We start from the raw sequence: 6419 nt of genomic DNA, 5'->3' as shown, positions 1-6419 counted from the left end.
ATACAACATTTCAGGATTTAATCCAGTCGGTCAATACCACATGCAGAATCGTTTGATCAGTCTATAGATGCCCCAACCAAATTAAACGAAATAAATCAACAAGTTACCCAATGCTTAACTCAAATTCCGAGAATCGTGAATATATCATATCTGACGATAGAAGATGGCTTTTGGATACAATTGGGGCATCCCTTTTTGAATGTGTAAAGAGGTTGAGGATAAATTTGATTGCGCGCATTCTGCTGATGTTGCTCGACAAATTTTTGCCGCATATAGAAAGGGCAGTTTTCACTTGGAGTTCTCTATCCAGTTTTGGGGAGTTTTCACTTGGAGTAATGCTGTCCAAGACATTAACATCATTGGCTTAAGGTCAAACTTGATTTGAGAATATGATCACCAGTGTCAAGGGCTCTGATATCACGATCAAAAGCTTCAGTTTGAATTGAAATTTTTAGTTTACAAACCCAAGAGCACTTGGATGCTAACAATATCTGAAGTGACTAAAATGATGGAAAATATGGAAGTATCAGAATTTGATCAAGGAATACTAACTTTCATTTTAAGTTTTTCTCTGCATCTTGATATTGTTTCCGTGCAATACATCAAAATGCCTTCTAAGCATAAACAACAAGTGCTCATAATTGTGTTATTTAGTAAGTAAGCATAACAGTTTTGAAAAGAAAATAACATACTTCTACCATATGATTGACCTTCCTACCATATGTTTTCTAATGGTGATGTGGTAATGAGAAATCTGATATGTTATAAACCATAAATATCTTATTAAACCGCATACTGGATCTTAAACCTTTTGTAAAAGGTTTAACTTCTCGAGACCGCCACAAACAAGGGTTAACTTCCAATTGAAACTTAGAAAAATTGAATGTTCTGAAATGCCAATTCTCGAAATTAAACGCCATCATTCACCAAACTTTTTTCCAACAAAGCTGAAATTATTCACATTAAAACAAGTTAACACCAGAAATCATTCACATTAAAACAAGTTAACACCAGAAATTGCAAACTAAGGAGATTATATTCAGATTTACAATCAAAACTCATTAAACTACTTTCAAAGAAACTTAAATCATCCTAAATTTTTTGAGCAAAGACGAACAAAAAAATTTGTACCTTTTCAAGAATAAAATTCCTTAATGGTTTTGGCTCTGGTTCATTCACTGCAAAACCATCACAAGATTTGTATTAAAAAAAGGCCACAACAACACATAATCATAGCAAATAAGTGACATAAAACTGAGGCGTAAAGAAGGAAAAATGTACCTGAATATTTTCATACATGAACTGTCATTTCTTCCATTTTCAGCTTGACGCTAGAAGCTATCATGTCAGTCAAAGAAGCTATCATGTCAATGTTTGTGTTGATGTATGTTTTCTGAGATTTTTACTTAAATATGAAATATTGCAACTTTGGACTCCTACGCAATCCATACTCAAGTTGATCATACCCAAAGATTGGAATCCTACGCAACCCATACCCAAAGATTGCTGAAAGTTATGTCAAATTGCATAATTACTTTGGAACGACTAGAATTTAAGAGGGGAAGGAGAAAAATACTATCTAGATTCAAAAATAATTGAGTAACTATAGTAACAGTCCATTTGGCAATTAGAACTTTTAATTTTCTCACTCGCACAGAGTAGCAATCATAACATACAAATTTCTCTTTGACATTTCACCGAACATCTTATATGCATTCCCAAATTAATCACATTTAAATTAAACGCCTAGTCTCAAGTCCATTCCTAGATATTTCATATGGCTATTAAGCATATTTTACCCGTAGACAATCAAAACTACAACCATTTCCTAGATGTTTCAATGGACATTTTCGGCCCCAAAATTGCAATAAAATCTTCAAATTCTCAGCCCTGATTTCGTAAGAAAATCTTGACAAACAAGACAAATGAAATATAAATAAATTACAGCAATATAATCAAACGATTTCAAGAGAACATGATGATCTAACCTCGTCACTGCTATTTTTCATATGCTCTTTGGTTGGCTACCACCGTTGCTAACCCTTTTGTTGTGTCTGCATATTGCAACACCCAAAACCAACCAATCGATGAGGAAGGATAGAGGGAAATCAAAACAAAAACATTCAGTGGAATACTCAATTTTCAGTGGAATTACAGAAAAACAAATCATTTTGTTTGCGAATATACCTTGCTGGAAGGGCCTTTAAACGGCATCCAGTGGGAGTCAGAATCTTCGTTCTCGAATCCGTCCAGCAATTCTCGATCAGGACTGTCGTAATCTTGCCAGGAAAATTTTGCCTGGACAAAATTTCTATTCCATCATATCGTAAGGTGAGAAGAAAATAAAAAGAAGGGAAGCAACTTTAGAGAGATGTGATAACCCAAGACCGTTTTTACAAACTAATGATTTTTTTACTTTAATATGTAAATTTTTTACTTTTAGTATTAGTAAGTTTAAATTAAACAAAAGTAACTTTTGTCAAATAACAAGTAAATTAAATTACTCAAAGGGTAAATTTCTATTTCTGACTAAAACTTATCTTTCAGGCATAAACTTACTAGTTTTAATTAAAAACTTACTAAAGTTAATATTAATTAGTTTAATATAATATTTAAAAAGTCGCTAAAAATTTTGATCTGTCACTAAAGGTAATAGAAATTTATAATAGTAGATTTCCCTAATATCGTTACCATAACTATAGGCACTGTAGCATTGTACTAGTGTGAGATATTTCAAGTTCTTTGTTTATGTTAATTAATTAATTAGGATTAATTTTAGGGTCTGTCTAACTGGTGCCTTGTGGGTACTCAACTTCATTAGGACATATTTTATATGTCATATTTTTGGAAATGTAAAATTAATTAGAGAAAGAAAATAAATATAAAGGAGGTTAGGTAAGATTAAATAAGAAAAGTATATAAATATAAGATAAGGTAATAATTGTTAGTGTGCACACCCATTAGAAAATCCCTTAATTTTATATGCACTATAATAATGTATAGTAGTAGTATCGATAAATGTGCATATTCTCAATTTGTTGAATTCAATATTTCATTTTGGCACATTTAATATGCATCCATGCTTGTTGGTGTAGACACTATTAGATATACAAGATTAATCCCATTAACAATTACATTACATAGTACACTTTGCATTAATAGATACAAATTAGTATAGACTATGAAACTTATATTAGTAATTAGTATAGACAAACTCAAAGGTATTGCCAGTTGATTGGATTCCTTAACGAACATAGTCTTGTTCTATTTGGGGTTACAATAATCAAATAGTCTTTATTGTTCAACTATAATGGCATTGAGTATCCGTATATTCGGAACCGTGACTGAGGAGCATGTGGACTAGGATCAACAACTGAAAGACATCTTCCGGAAGCAACAACTTTTCTTCATTTTCTCGTCGTATTATATATATATTCTGTGTCTGTAAAGGACAATTGACGGAAAATAAGCAATGGCTAACGATATGTCTCATCTTTCCACCTATTCTCCTATGCTTATCCATCCCTTCTCTCAGTTATAAATTGCCCTCATTAACCCCACATTTTTCCTTATCCTGAACGCTCTCTCGAACCGTTGTAACACTTTCTAGATATTTTGGACGAAATTCAAGGATGAAATCATGATTTATGGTAAAAATCGAGTTTGGGTGTAAATTCACAAAACCCTACCATCTTTGTAATTTTTCATAAATAGTTATTCAAAAATATTTTTATCAAATTTTAAAAACAATACTCCCTGAAAATCCATCCAAAAGCACTCTTTTCTTTTTTAGTTCATATAAGAAAAAATTTAGTTCTCCTTAAAGATTGCCCTCGTTATAAGATTATTATATTGGACATATTCCAAAAAAATATTTTGAGTGCATGATACAATACAACAATGTAAGAAAGAAAAATGAAAGAAAAAGAGACAGAAACATACCAAAAATTTATCTATTAATTTTGTATGTGTATTGCTTGCAGGTTATATTTCAATTTCAGTTCATTATCACCTTTTCTTTTAGCATGGAAACGACATTTATTTTCTCTTCATAATTATTCAAATTTATAAAAGTTGAAAAAAAGAGAAACTAAAGTTCTACTTTTATTTGATATGAACCATATATAGTTTAAAGGTGAGCTAATTATATTTCAGTTCTATTTTATTAGGTTACAAATTAAATGGGTTTCCTTAATCTCCTTTATTTATTAAAAAAAAGTGGTCTATTTGGGTTTTATTAGTGGATCTAAAAAAAATGATATAGATCTAAGAACTGGTACAAATATCTATTTTTTGCATTTTTGTTATGTATGTAGCAATAAAAAAGAATGATTTTCCTTACACTCAATGTCTAGATTAATTAAGTGAAAAAAAATACATTGAAAATGGATATGGGTATAATAATTTATGTGTTAGTTTTTTAAGTGTATAGTTCATAGATTATGTTTTAAGTTAAGTTCATTTTCATATTTTCTTTTAACATGGACAGGGCATTTAATTTTTCTTCCTAATTATTTTAATTTGTATAACTTAGGCTAAAAGAGGTACTAAAGTTATGCTTATGATAACAGTATATTTTACATGTTTTTAGTGTGCTTTATTCGTTAGTTTTGGTGTGTTTTATTTAGTTTTATAGCTAATTAACTAAAATTCTAGTGAAAGTATGCTTTTGATGGTTTAAGTGTGAAAAATTGCATTTCTATAGATTTTAATAGTGAAAACTTCATGTTTTGTAGGTTTAATGATTCAATTATCAAATGGCATGAATTAAAAAGATAATTGGATGATTATTGATGATTTAAAGTAGTTTAAAGAAGACATGAAGTGCAAAACATTCAAAGGAAGAAATGCAAGTAAAGACAGCTTTGACATCTTATGGTATTTCGGCAATATCTTGAGCTACAATATTCAGATTGAGATGATTCTTATACCATTTTGAAACTACACTACAACAAAAATGACCTTTCCTGACATGCCTATAAGGACATTTGCTAGTTTGTGCCATTATAGTAAATATATCATGACACTTATTAATAAATTCAATAATATGTACTATAATTTTTTTATTTTATCATGATATACAAATAATAATGTGCCTTTAGGCTGCCTATGATAACACTCTGGAAATTGTGAGATGAACCAAAAAAAAAAATCGAAATAACACAGAAAACGACATCGTTTTATTTTGGCTCCAAAACACTTGCTGAAGTACTGTGAAGTTTCATTTTGCCGGCAAAAGGACTTGGTGAAAATTTTCTTCTTCTCATCTCTCTCACCTCTCAGCATACAAGCTATTTCGGCCAGTCCAGAATGTTGGTAGCAATCGAAGCTATCTCCGCAAACAACCATCTTCATCTTTTCTAACCTCAACTTTAAATCCCTCGGCTAAGACATCTGGAAGGGCAGGCAGGAAGTAAAAGCTGAAGAACGGAGCTCTACATTGGGAAAGCGGGAAGATACTTCAGGTGCGCATATCTTGTTCCAAAATTGAAGTGGTAAACACAATGAAGCTGTTGCCCATAACCTGTTCGATAAAATGTCAATTCCCCCCTTGTTTTTCATTTTTTTTCTGTGAATCTCTTTTAATGTTAATATATGAAACATAGTTGTAATTGAAGCTCTGTTTAGGCTATGAATAGAAATCGACTTGGAAGCTCTTTGATGAAGATCAAAATAGCAATGGGGTGACTGGAATGACCTTTTTGCAAGACAAGTGCAAAAGTTTAAGAAATAGCTAGGTTGATGAAAATTAATATTTAAGGACTTAATTAATGGACTTCTTGTTGAACTGCACATTGGTCATAGATGACATAGCACCCTTACTAATTTGGCCATAATGTGGTATACCCAGCTAGCAAAACTAAAGTTTGAAAGATGGATTGAAGGAAATACTCGAAAGATTGAATCAAGAAGAAACTTTTGGAGAAGAATGAAACTTTGGATGCTTTGGAAAGTAGGGAAAGAGAGGGATTTACAGGAGAAAAGGAGGTGAAGGAGTGCAACTACCCCAACGAACTTTTAATTGTGATGGCGCGTAGGCATTGAATTTACCAGACAAGAAAATAGCAGGATTTCGTGTAAAACTGTATTGTATTTTTTAGTCTTTTTTCTTTTTTTTCTTCCCCTATCCATTTTCTTGTCGAACTTCCACCCCTCCCAGTTCAGGATGACATAGCACCCTTACGGGTTCTGTTTTTTTTCTTCAATTTAGTCCTGTTTCTAGATCAATTAGCTGAACAGTCATAGCAACTTAAAAGAATCCTGGGACCAAAAAAAGATTATGAGTATAAAATAAAAAGCTAGATAGATTCTCTTCTTTCTTTCACATTTCACTACACACCAGAGATGTATCTATACTTTGATGGAAATTTAGTAAGATTCTTGAATTTCACCTTTAGTCTTCATGCTCATGTGTTTGT

General features: G+C 31.5%; 1 long non-coding RNA gene across 1 annotated transcript; it reads right to left on the bottom strand.

Annotated features, from left to right (window-relative positions):
- Positions 1 to 538: 538 nt before the first annotated feature.
- Positions 539 to 2336, bottom strand: LOC140013308 (uncharacterized). The gene is made up of 4 exons (XR_011820399.1): positions 2188 to 2336; positions 1989 to 2054; positions 1282 to 1338; positions 539 to 1178 (listed from the first exon to the last, which is right to left on the bottom strand). It is a non-coding gene; the product is annotated as an uncharacterized lncRNA (long non-coding RNA).
- Between the last annotated feature and the right edge of the window lie 4083 nt (positions 2337 to 6419).

The sequence above is a fragment of the Coffea arabica genome, chromosome 8c, assembly GCF_036785885.1.
Source record: "Coffea arabica cultivar ET-39 chromosome 8c, Coffea Arabica ET-39 HiFi, whole genome shotgun sequence".
Classification (NCBI taxonomy): Eukaryota; Viridiplantae; Streptophyta; class Magnoliopsida; order Gentianales; family Rubiaceae; genus Coffea; species Coffea arabica.
Note: the sequence above shows the minus strand (reverse complement) of the source record. Positions and strands in the feature narration are given on the sequence as shown.